At 38.1% G+C, this 13,229-nt stretch overlaps 1 protein-coding gene across 3 annotated transcripts in view; it reads left to right on the top strand.

Annotated features, from left to right (window-relative positions):
- Window positions 1–7,484: 7,484 nt before the first annotated feature.
- DENND4A (DENN domain containing 4A) overlaps window positions 7,485–13,229 on the top strand; it is a 106,220-nt gene continuing 100,475 nt past the window's right edge. For all 3 annotated transcript variants that reach the window (XM_015596067.2, XM_015596068.2, XM_025038919.1), the window contains exon 1: window positions 7,485–7,746. The gene's annotated coding sequence lies outside the window, so the exon portion shown is untranslated. The remainder of the gene's footprint in view (window positions 7,747–13,229) is intronic.

The following is a 13,229-nucleotide window of genomic DNA, read 5'->3' on the forward strand; positions in this document are numbered from 1 at the left end:
AGTGAAACATTCCTAATATTGTAGCAGACTCACTTCCTGCTAGCTTATCAATCACAAAAAGGCATGTGCATTTCCCTGATAATTAGGTAACATTCAATTTTTAGCTAAACAGCAATCTAGTCTGGCAAAATAAATCTTTCAGTCTTGTAATCTTTGTTACAATACTTAGCAGAGTGTGTGTGTGTGTGTAAAACAGTACAATGTAAAACACCTGTAGGTTGAGGGCAAGAATATGCCCAGGCCCATGGCATCAAGGATTTCACCTGTTTTGAATCTCAGATGTAGTGTGGTTTGGTAGAAGCCTATTGGTCCAGGAATTGTGAGGCCTGGACTCTGGTCTAGTTCACCCATGTGATTTCGTAAATTCACTCCACCTTTCTGATCCTCCGTTTCTTCATCTCCAAAAGACGGGTTTTCTTGTGTATCCAGCTTACTTCATGGGAACTTTAGAATACTGAGTTATCAGAACTCATACTTATGTAGTAGAGGAATCAAAGAACTGGGAATCTGGCGATCTGGATTCTAGCCCTAACTCTCCTCCCACTTTTGTATATGACCTAGGACGAATCACAAGTAGGCAAATGGTCGTTTTGGGGAAAATGAAATGGTCACTAGATGATCAAAAATCCTTCTGCTCAAAAATCCTTTCTTCTGGGTCAGAGAAACATGAAATTAATTTATGAAAGAGTTATTCCTATAAAGCCATCGTGACATGGGTCAGGTGATACATTTTAAATCCATTCCTAATTGCCTGCTCCACCTCAATTGCTTTATAACTCCATCCATTTAGCCCTACCCTTATCCAATTGCCCTACATGTTACCTGAACTCCACCCTTGAGATTTTCCTTTGCAACCAATGACCATTTTTATTATCTTTAGTAGTTCAATTCCTGCTCCTAACCTTGTGGCAAACAGAGCCTTACACTATATGATCATCAGAATGTGAAATAGAAGACTATGTTTCTTCTCTCTTTTCATAACTCTACTAATCCCCATTTTCTTTTAGCGTGGTTTGCTAAAAATGAGCTGTATCATTATCTACACTCTTTAACCCAACATCAAGGATTCTATGGCTCTCCTTTCTTCACTGTACCATCCACCACCTTCCAGACAGCACTGCTCAGGTGAGTAGGAGTTTGCTAGCACTGCCCTATTTTGCCATCGCTAAAAGCCTTTCTTCCATTTCAGTTCCAATACATTCAGATAAAAGCCTCATATCAACTTCCCTCCATTTTCCTTTTCACATAATTTTAAACTCTATAAGTTACTATTACGACATCTAAATTCTATTAAATCAATAAGGTAATGTTTATTAAATTAAAAAATGCTGTTAAAATAATTACAGCCAAATATGAAAACATGAAGGGTCATAGCGGAGAATGTAGAGAAAGGATGTTCGTTTCTGGGAGATAGTAAAGTGATGCCGACACTAGAAAGCCTAAAATAGCCTTAGGAGTGGCTTTGAAGATCTTTTTTTGTTGTTGTTAATTTAAATCTTTATTACTAAAAGCGCATTATTCTCCAAATCTCAAACAAGCGAATTGTTAGAATTTTTCCCTTCTGGATTAACTTTGCCCTTAATATAACTAGCTTGATATAACCAATCCTCTTCTTTGTATACACTTTTGCGGGAAAGGAGAATACGGTGCTTATGGACTGCAGAGGCTTGAATTCTTTCTCTCAATTAAGAGCCTTGTGTCCTGAGTCTGAATGTGTTTTGAATGAGATGCTGTCTCCACCATACTAGAGAGGGGCAGGGAAGAATGAAGCATAGGTCTTAATGCTTTCCTCTTCTTAGGTAATATCAAGAGTGGACATTGATGAAATTTTCCACCGAGAATAAAAAGAAACGAGGAAGCAAGCAACCTCAAACTATGTCTGGAACAACTGATCATATTTTTTCTTTAGAAAGATTGGCCTGGCAACAAAGGAGGGATGGATTGAAGAGGGAAAGACAGGAGTTGGGGTATCCAATTAGTTGCTTGCTGCAAAATTTCAGGTTAAAAAAAAAAGATGTGGGATACAACTAGGTTGGTGAGAATGGAGATGGAAAAGTGAGGAAGGATACAATTGATGTTAGGTAGGTGATGGCAATTGGTTTTGATGGCTAAGTGTTAAAGAAAAGAGGAACAAAAGAGGATGTGATTATCATAGGTTTTGACTTTTCTGACTGGTGCATGGTGAGTACTATTCAAGAAATTAGAGAATATGGGAGAAACAGGATTGGGAAAATGTAATGAGATTACTTTAAAAACTGTTGAGTTTCAGGTGCACTTGGGACTGAGCTATCTGAAGTCAGTTGACTACACAATCCTGAAGCATAGAAGAGAGGTACAGACTAAAGATGTGTCTTTCTCCTAGTCTGAAGGATTAAATAGAAAGTAGAAGTATTTTATTTTAATTTTTCAGTTGCAGGTGTTTCCCCTTACCAGCAAGGTTCCTTAAGCCTTGACAATAAAAAAATGCCGTCCCTGTTGTCTACCCTTGCAGGATGCATGTCTTGGACAATTAATAAAAATAAAAGATCTACAGTGCTTATTTGCTCAGCTTCATGTTTCCCAAATATCCTAGCTGTAAAAATAGTGCTGAGTACATGAGAAAAGCTGACTCATATTTCCTGCAAGTCAGCACAGATAGCCATCCTTCCAAATTATTTGAATTTATGGCTACTCTCAAAGAGAGTTAAAATGTTGGAACGATTTATAAGTATCCCTTTCATTTGTTGAGAAGAATTCTAATATGTCTCTTTTAAAGATTCAGAATAATTTTTAAAAAGCTGTTCCTGCCTTGTACCTCCACCACACCCCAAACAATGACACCCTGACTTTTAATAGAAAGTCTAGGTTCTCACAGGACTGGTTCAAATTTCATCTATTTGTCACCTGCAATCCCCACAATAAGAATTATTCACTGAACTCCCCCAGCAACAAGTTTATCCATCTAGTGCAGAACTTCTAAAGTCTTATTTTTAAATTAAAGTTATATGCCTGGTGCTTATCCATCTTTGTTTTCCTTCTGTACCCAGTATAGTGCTTTGTGTATAAATAATGACTAAAATGAATTTGTTAAAAGTTATAAAACTACTGTCCTACCATTTAAAAAACAGTCAGGAGGCATGCTTGACTGTGGACAATGACAATTAAAAAGACACACTATATAAAAATGTTTCCTTTGCAGATCATTTAAAAACTGAAAATTGAATTTAGAAGGAATTGTTGAAAAAAGTAAAAGCATTCACTTGAGGATCTTGAGAGGTGATAATTTTCAAATTTGTGAAAAAGTGCTGAGTCAAAGGCATGACTCCTCAACTGGCCACCAAGAGGGTAGAGACAGCAGTGGCTCATACTGCTGCAGCCATCCTATCCCTGGACACTCCCCTCAAGTTTGTCATTTGCAACATGACATTTCTCACCATTATTCTTGCAAGTTATTCAGATAATCTGTCTTTCAAAGGTATTTCATCAGATTTGTGTTGTTGAGAAATAAATTGATAATTTGACAACATTGCTATTAAATTTCAGTTTGCAAACTAAATACACTGGAATGTCATTCTAACACTGTTTCACAGTGAATAGAATTTGGCAATGTGAGTTCTGCTCTGGGACACATCCAAAGAGTTTCTAAAGGACTGTAAATGCCTGGTGGAAGGCTTTCTCACCCATAAGGAAGCCCCATGGCATAGATATCAAGAACTACTTTGTAGAAGGCTCCAGATTTTCATTTAAAGGTGTGGGAAACTTCTGGAATAGCAATTGAGGTGAACAGATTTAACAGAAGGAGAGGATTGGGCAGTGCAACACCTTGAGCTTCCAGTGCTTTAAACTGTTACTGGTTTCATAGTTTTCCTTCATGTATTGTTCAAACCACAGTATTTAAAAATAACTTCTAAGAAATAGCCAGATAAAGTTCTAGGTGTAAACGATTACATAGTTTCAGAAATGGGATGGGGCCCAAATTTTTAAGGCACATTTTTGTATCTGCCGTGTCTGCATTGTTAGATTCTTTTGCCCAAATCACACATAGGGGTTAAGTTTAACGGTGACTATAGTGAGTGCATGTGCCTAGGATGTTGAGATTACTGATGAGATGACTGTTAAAGGCTCTGAGGTACTTAAAAGCACTTCCTGAGCATGCAGTCAAGTACTGCTTATGTTTTCTACTGCTTTTTAATGTTTTCAGAAAGTGTTTTCTTTGATTAAAAAAAAACCAAAACATTTCAAATCTTTCAACTTTTGAAACTTTTTAGAATCCCATTCTGTAAACTGTGCTTGCAACTATATGTCTATAATATTTTAATTGGTATTCTGTAAAGTAGATGAAAATATTTGAATCTTTTTTGCCAATAAAAGAGTGCTTTTTGTTGCTGGTCAAATGATTTGATAAACCAAGCTACTCCTCAAAGAGGAATCGACCTAAAAGGTCTGCCCAAAATTAAAACCAATGAAAGGCTAAATCTGCGTCCTATGGGGAAATGGGGAGTTCCCAATTAGACTACTAATTATTTTTACAGCTTTATTGAGATATAATTGACATACAGAGGACTACCCACGGTTAAAGCATGCAGCTCGATAAGTTTGATGTGTATATACACGCATGAAATCATCACTACAATCTATAAAATGGATATATCCACAATCCCCAAGAGTTTCCTTGTGCCCCTTTATGCTATAACCCCTGCCTTGCAATCACTGGCTGGCTATGTTGGATGACATGGGCAACCAGGAGGAATGTTCCAACCTGGAAAAGAAATTTAGCTTGTTTATTGGTGTTAAAACGCTGCATCTAGGATGTATTCAAAACAGAAAAAAATTATCAATTCCGTATTTTCAGGTCAAATCTTGATCTTTTGAACATCATAACTTTATAGACTGCTGGGTTATTTGAAATGTAAAAACTTGCTTTCTTCTCTCTTGTCTTTTTCTAATCCATTTTTCACAGATGAGTGATTTTTAAAATTAAATTTACCCAGAGGTGGAATCACTTGTTTTTTTTAATGGAAATTAATAGCATTAAAAAAATATGCATTTAGAGAGGAGCAGGTTGTCTGGGTCATTTTGGAGCATACGTTTACAAGACCATAGAACACATTTTATTGTTAAGGAACACAGTTTTTCAGTACTAAAAATTAATCGATCCTATATTAATACTTCTCATTAGTATGTGCTAGCCTTCTGAGCTAAAAACTTAAACACTAATCCTTATTTCTTGGGTGGTGGTTTCAAAACTTATATAGATGGTCCACTGAACCCTTCAATGGGAGCAAATAATCCTACTGATCACTAAGGCCATGTGCTATTTTGGGGTGGGGGGAACTCACCAGACACCTTTAAAAAATTCATGTATTAGAAAGTAGAATAGGACTTATTATTTACTGAGTACAGTTTCAGTTTGGGATAATGAAAAGTTCTGAAAACGGATAGTGGTTGCATAACAATGGGAATGTAATTACTGCAGCTAAACTGTACACTAAAAATAGTTAAAATGGTCAGTTTTATGTATATTTTACAATAATTTTTTTAATTCATGTCTCAATAGCAAATTTCATTAGAAAACTCCGAGCTAAGCACTTAAAAATAGATTTAGAACCACAACATCAAGAAACTACATATTTATAATAGTTCATATTCTTTTCTCTAGTAGCATATTATACAAAAATGAGTAAGAATGACTGGTTTGGATTGCTACTTGTAATCAATAAAAAAAAGCAAAAACTGTTTATTAAATAGCATTGATTAGGTTACTACTACACACAACGTTAACATAGCATACAAAGGACTTAGAAACAAATTACATCATTTAACAATTTCAGTGAAAGTAGTATTTTTCTGTACACAGTGTTGTGATACTCACACATTTTTAACAGTAAAGTAACTGAAAATTAGAACATACAATTTGACCGTTTTAATGTTGAAGAGGCTCAACACCAGGGTGTTGGTTTTTGTTTGCTTTGTTTTACATTAAATCCAGTTGTTGGTTTTTTTGCCAATACATTGCCTGAAATATAGATATAGATGTTAGACCACAAACATCACTGTTCTCAACTACTTTCCTCTAATAGTCATTCCCTACCATCAATGTCTTTCAGCTGCAATTACAATAAAATCCAATCTTGTTCCTGTGTCTTCTTAGACCCTGGGGAAATGAGCCCTCACTCACATCTTCAGTCTCATACCAGGCTCCTCTTTGCACTATGCATTCCCCTCGCACCATGGCCTCCACTCAGTTCCAATATCCAAGCTCCTACCACCGTTCCTTTGCACAGCCATTCATTCTGCCTTAAATATTTCCTCTTCGTCTCTCACATTTACTAGCTCTTTTTCATCCCTCAGATGGAGTTTCCTGATCACTGTTTGTTTTTTTTTTTTAAGCTATCCTATTCTTGGCTTGCCCAGAATTCTGTTCATAACCTCTGCAGCATGTTTTCCCCCAAAATGTGATGAAATATTTGTTGTCCCTATTTCTCTCACAAGATCGTCAGTTCCATGAAGGCAGACCTTTTCTGTTTCCCTTACCACTCTGTCTCTTCAGCCTTTGTTTGAGTTTCAATGAATGTCTGTTGAGCGACTGATAGTGAATATTACAATAGAAGAAATGGAGATAGAAAATAGATCTATAAACTTCGTAAGTAAAAGGGACTGATGCCTATTCTGCGCAATTTAGGAAAGTTGACCTGAAACCAGAGGGATTTTTTAGGGTCCTATTTCTTCATTTGTCCATGGAATAATAACATTTATTGAGTACTTTCAGGCACTATGCCAAGCACTTCACATGTATTACAGAATTTAACCCTCAGAGCAACCCTGTAGCGGTAATCGACCTTTATCATGCTCATTTTTTTAGCGACAAGTTGCCAACAGTCACTAATGGTGGAGCCACAGGCAGGTTTAAGTAGGCCATTAATCCAATGTAATCTACACCCTTTCAGTCAACAATAGGTGTTTTATCTACATACTTTTAGAGAACCCCCTAAATTCCCCATTTTACCTGACCTTCACTATCTTGGGATCGAAACCTACTAGGTGGTTACTAACGTTTCAGGGGTTTCCTAGGGAATCTGAGTGCCCTTAGTGGAGGAACCGCCACTCTGAGAGACACGCAGAGCTCCGGCTAGGCAATGTCAGCACTCCCGGCGCTGCTGCGCAGGTAGGAGACATCAGGGTTGTCGGCCCAATATGGACCCCTGACCCTCTGGGTAGTGAAAGGGGAAGTGAAGATAAGTCTCGCCCACAACCCTCTCTAGCTGGGGATCTCCCAACAGGAGGGGGAACCACGGCGCATTTTCCCATCAACATCGTACGTCACCGGCTGAGCCCCGCCTACCTTCTCTTAGCATTAAAGTCTCCGGAGCTAGGACCCCGCGACTCTCAACTCCGCCCAGCCTCGCCCCCTATGGCCAGATCTGGCTCGCGATTGGCCCTTGTGGGCTGTGATCCCCGCCCCCTCCCCTTCCGTCACTGCCAAGATGGCGTCAGTCGCAGCGGCGGCGGCGGCGGCAGCGGCTGCTGAAGCCAGAGAAGGAGGCGGAGGCAGCGGCGGCCGCAAAGGGAGGGGGAGTCCCGTCTGACTGAGACGGCAGGCCTGGGCGGGCGGGGGTGCAGCGCAGGGCGGAGCGCAGGGCTAGGGATGAGCTAAGCAGGCTCAGAGCGCCGCGGCATTCAGCCCCTCGTGTCCCGCCGCCGCTCGTGAGGTGACCCGGCACCGCTCTCCAACCCCGATCCGCTGCTCGCGCGGAAGCCAGCGGTGAGGTGAGTGCGAGGGCGGCGACGTGGACAGCCGTGGCATTAGGAGCTGTCACGGCCCGGAGCCGTGACAGCCTTGGGTGCGGGAGCGGGGCCGACCGGTCTCGGAGAGGTGGTGTGGATGGCTGCGACCTCCGCCCGGGGGCTTTTCAGAGCCCGGCCGTTCACCGTGGGTTCGGACCGCTCCGGGATGGCGCGGCGGTGCTGAGACTAGCACCCGCGCCTGTGCGTCCAACGCGTGGAGGGCTCCGGTGTTTTCATTCGGATTTTCCATTCGGGGCTGGCCTGGGGCTCTTGTTGCAGGAAGATGGGGGTGGGGGTGGAAATGGGGGCGGTGAGAGGGGAGGTCCTGGAGCTGGGATTTTGACATACCCATTACGTAAGACGGAGGTGGCCTCCCGGAATCCCACCTGCCTCTTATTTTCAACAGACGGCGGCGGGAGCTTGGCGGGCACCCAGCGGCCAGGTTTTCTGCCAGGGGGGTCTGCTTAGCCTGCCCGGCCAGCGTGAACTGGTTCAACGTCTAAATTGGCCAGTCTCCCCACCCCAGTCTTTTTTTTGTGGGGGGGAGGTGAAACAATTCTTGGTCGCCACCACTCCCGTTGAAGTTTATCGCATTCTGAGGGGAGAAAGAAAAAAAAAAGAAAAGCTTGTGACCTATAAAACTGGGTCGCAGCAACAGCTTTTCATTATCGTGCTTTCAAATGACATGTGCTGGGAGATTTTTGTTATTGTCTCAGTGTGCTTTTGATGCAAACGTATGGTTACGCCTTGGAGCCTTAGAGAAGGGTTTTTGTCCTACAAGACAGTTATTTCTTGTTTGCAACAGTAGGACAGGCATCAGTCAACAGGCATATATTTATTTGGGGAGAAAACGCGTGTCAGACGGCTAATAGACCCGTGAGGGCAGAAATTGTATTACTCTGTGAATATGTTGTTCTTGAAATAGTCCAAATGTAAAAAAGCAATTTTACAAGATTACAGGCTATCGTTTGGTGTATATAGTCTCTTTTCTGCCTGTCCTAGTCTATCTCTTCTCTCCTCTTGGTGGAAGGAGGTGGAGACACCTGTAAACAGCGTAGCCCAGGTTACACTAATCTATTGTAGTACATTTGATATTATTGTAAAAAGCAATCTCTGGGATACCTAAGAATAGGTAATAATAAGGACTTGGGCAAATTATTTAGTTTATATTTAGAGTGGAGAGTTCTGGGATTCAGCTTTTGAAACTTAAGTATCCAGAATTTCTGATCTGTTTGAACCTTGTTTGAATTTCTAATGAAACAAATTTGGCTTCTTTTATAGGGATTTTGTTTTATTTTGGCCAGAATTAAACATTTTAGGCAACTTATACAGAATTTTCACAATTTCCCTTTGAACCGCAGCTCTCAACTATGGGAGTCCAGAATAGCATATATCACCACCATTATCATTATATAGACTATATGTTACATAATTTTCCTTTTCTAGATGATCAAACATAGACTTACTTCATTGTGGAATTTTGTAAGAATGTACTACTTATGGAAGTTAATTGATCTTGACACCAGCCCAATAGTGAAATAAATATGAGTAGATTTTGGCCTGAGTTTTGAATTTATGTGCACAAATTTACACTTTTGAAAACTGGTGAAGCGATATAAATTTTCGGTTTGTGCAAGAGAGCCAGGAAGCTGATGCTAATTTGTTCTGAACCTTTCCACATGAATTACCACAGGCTTAAATAATTATTGATTCTTAAGCTACTGGAGCATTGGCCTATTTATGGCAACTTGACTAATATTTGGAATAATTAGGGGACTAATTAGAAGAAGGAAGAGATAGAGTATATGACATTAATTCATTTAAAAAATAATAAAAATGATGGCAGAATCGTAGAAGAAAACTTACTGTTTTCTCATTGATTGATATTAGTTACATTTTTTGATTACAGAATTTTTCAAAGCAATTTACTTACTGTGAAAACCTACATTTAAGCACTGGTAAAGATAGAGGTATTTGATATATTACAAATCTTGTGCTATTCCTATTTAAATTCATGGTTTATTATTCTAAGTAGAAAACAGAAGTGGCTCTAGCAGGAAAATTGATTTGTTGTTCTTGTCCTTTCTGATGTCAGAGACTATCTTTGTGGGACGTTCCTCTTTCCTATCAGATGTAGAAGAGAATGACTGAAGGAAAATTGATTAAAATTTCTTTTCTTGTTTGTTTAATGCCCATAGAGTATTGCTCAATGGAATTTGTGGGTTGAGGAGAAGTCAAGCACTCCACACTTTATTACTGTATATCATAGTTATCACTTTGAATCCTAAAACAGCAAAGTAGAACTTCATACATAAGAAAGGATTAATTTATATAGTGTGTTACTATAATAGTGAGAAATTCGTAACAGTCAAAATGTCATAAAATAGAGGGATATTGAAATTAATAACAATTTATGTGATGGATGCAGTTATTAAAAGTCATATTTTCAAAAAATATTTACTGATATGAGAAAGTACAATATGTTGGGTGAAAAATTAGAATATAAGGAAATATTTGCTGTTATTTATATATCACATATATATTGCAAAATGATTGGCAGAGAACAAAATAAAAATGTTATCTCTGGATGATAGGATTATAGGTAATTTTTATTTTAATGTTTCTACTTTTCTATGTTCTGGCTTCTGAGTAGTATTACTCTAATAATCAAAAATGATGTAAAAATATTTTCAAGGGTCATAGGAGAAAACCCTGAAAATTCCACATAACCACTACTCCAACAGAGAAACTATCTTATGATTCCTATTAGCAAAACTGAGTTCCAAAATATGGTGCGTATGCAATACACAATAATCTTAAGAGCTAATGATTAAGGTGAAGGCATTCTCCTAGGTACCAGCACCAACCTGGTAATAGTTTTACATATGTGGATGCTAATATTAATGAACATTGTTACACTCCAACCTGAATTTGTGGCTTACACCCAAAGTGTTCTGTGTTGACAGTGCCACCTATTGATGGACTGCTTAACTTAGTTTTTTTCTCATTTCCTCACCAGTCAGTAGCAGCGGTCTCTGAATGTTATATATAAGTGCCAGGTACAGTTCACCCTTGGACAGCGCTGGGGTTAGGGGCACTGACACCCCTCCCCGCTGCAGTTAAAAAATCCATGTGAAAAATCTGTATGACTTTTTGACACTGCAAAAACTTGACTACTAATAGCCTACTGTTGACCAGAAGCCTTGCTGTTAACATAGTCGATTAACACATATTTTGTATATGTATTATATACTGTATTTCTACAATAAGGTAAGCTAGATAAAAGAAAATGTTATTAAGAAAATAATAAGGAAGAGAAAATACATTTTCCATATTTATTGAAAAAATCTACTTATAAGCGGACCTGCACAAGTTTACACCCCTGTTGTTCAAGGGTCAACTGTACTTTGCTAGTCACTGAGGATACAAAGGTGAATGAGACATGATTTCCGTCCTCAAACTGTGGTTGAGAATACTTTCTTTTCTTCTTGGGCCATCAGGAAATATGCTTTTCCTGTTTCACTGCTCATGGCCCAGCACTTCAGGCAATATCTTTTTCCTGGTGCTCATATCCTCTTTTTACTTTCTTTATGGGAAAATACGTTCTGAGTTCCAAACAACCAATTTACAAGTACATTTTGGGGACATTATTTGGTTGTATGCGGGGAATTTTATATTCTGAAGGGCTGCATATATGTTCATCTCTGGCTATTATTATTATTTTTAAGGTGTATGACAATTTCTTGGCACCTTCTTGCTTCCTTTTAAGAAGCACAAACAAGTAGAAAGAAACAGGGAAGGACAAACTATCAAGAAAAAAGTGGTAGATATCAGGGGAGTTTTCCTGCTGGTGCTATTTTAACAGAATAGTGAGTCATCAAAACATATAATAAGAGATACTGTTTCTTATATACTTTTGGTATCTCTTTGACTCATGTAAAAATACATTTCCATCTGTATGTTTAGTGTATATACATACAAAAACTCACAGTTTAGCTGTTTTCATTTCCAAATCAAAGCTGAAATATGGATATTGGAAATTCCTTAAATTTCCTTTTTACTTTTGTTGTATTGTTTTATAGATGAGATTTTTATTTTTGAAAGGTTTTAAAAATACAGAAAATTACAAAAAAGTAGTAAACCTACTTATATACCATATATACTATTAACATTTTTCATTTTTGCTTCAGATATATGTTTAAGATAAAAGAAGTACATATATCATAGTTATCACACTGAATTTTAAAAGAGCAGTGTGGAACTTTATACTATACTGGAGCAGTGCTGATCAGGTTAAAGTCTCTTTTGTTCTCCCCAGTTTCGTCCTAAGTTTGAAAAATACTAAAATATTTTTAAAAACCTCAAATCACCCTAATATCATAATCTGAAGATAATCAGGGTTACAATGTAGAACACACACACACACACACACACACACAGAGTACATGGCATTTCTTCGAAAGCTTTTAAAAAGTGGACTTTAGAGCTATACTCCCTTAGTTTAAATCTTGGTTCTGTTACTTAATAGTTTTGTGACCTTAGGCAAGTTTTTAAATCTTTCCATGCCTCCTTGTCCTCATCTGTCAAATTGGGATAATAGAAATGTCTACCTATTAAGGTTGTTGTGAAAAGTAAATGGTTTATTTACAGAAGATGCTTAAAACTGGGCCTGGCACTTTTTTTTTTTTTAATGTGCTGGTAAATTTAAGCAGCTATTAATGTGATTTTGTCATTGTATACATATTTTGAAACTTGCTTTTTTCAGTTTACTTGTTTCCCCCTCAATCCTTGTTGGCCTTATATGTCTAGTTCATTCATTTTGACTGGTGTGTAGTGTTGTGTTGAATGAATAAATCGCAATTTATTATTTCTTGTCTTGGTGAGCATTTAGATTGTTTTCATTTCCTATTATAAACAATGCCTTATGAATATCCTTGTACCTCTTGAAGCAACATGCCAGAGTTTCTCTGGATCATATACCTGATTGTCAAATTGCCAGGTCTTAGGATGTAAACATTTTTTCATTTACAAGATATTTGTAGGATATTGACAAACAAGTTCTTTTTCTCTAATTCTTAGCAGTTAGTGTTGTCAGACTCTTTAGTTTTTTCCAATCTAATTAGTGTGAAATGGCATTTCATTTATATTTTTGTTTCCCTTCATCTTATGTAAGAACATTTTGGTTATTTCTTTAGCGATTTGCCTGTACCTATCCTTTATATATTTTTTATTGAGCTGTCTTCTTCTTACTGATTTGTAAAGGTGTTACCAGTCCAAAGCCCATGTGCCTAACACTTCAAAAGACCAAAATTCAAAACGTCAGGGTTCGGAGTAAGAAAGGTTTATTGAAACTGAAGAGATAGAAGTCTTAGTGGTGCCTCAAATCCATCTAAAGAAAGTCCAGAGTTCAAGCTTCTCTTATGTCAATGGAAGACAGAAATGAGAGAGGCAAGAGGTTATTGATG

The sequence above is a fragment of the Pteropus alecto genome, unplaced genomic scaffold (assembly GCF_000325575.1).
Source record: "Pteropus alecto unplaced genomic scaffold, ASM32557v1 scaffold86, whole genome shotgun sequence".
Taxonomy (NCBI): domain Eukaryota; kingdom Metazoa; phylum Chordata; class Mammalia; order Chiroptera; family Pteropodidae; genus Pteropus; species Pteropus alecto.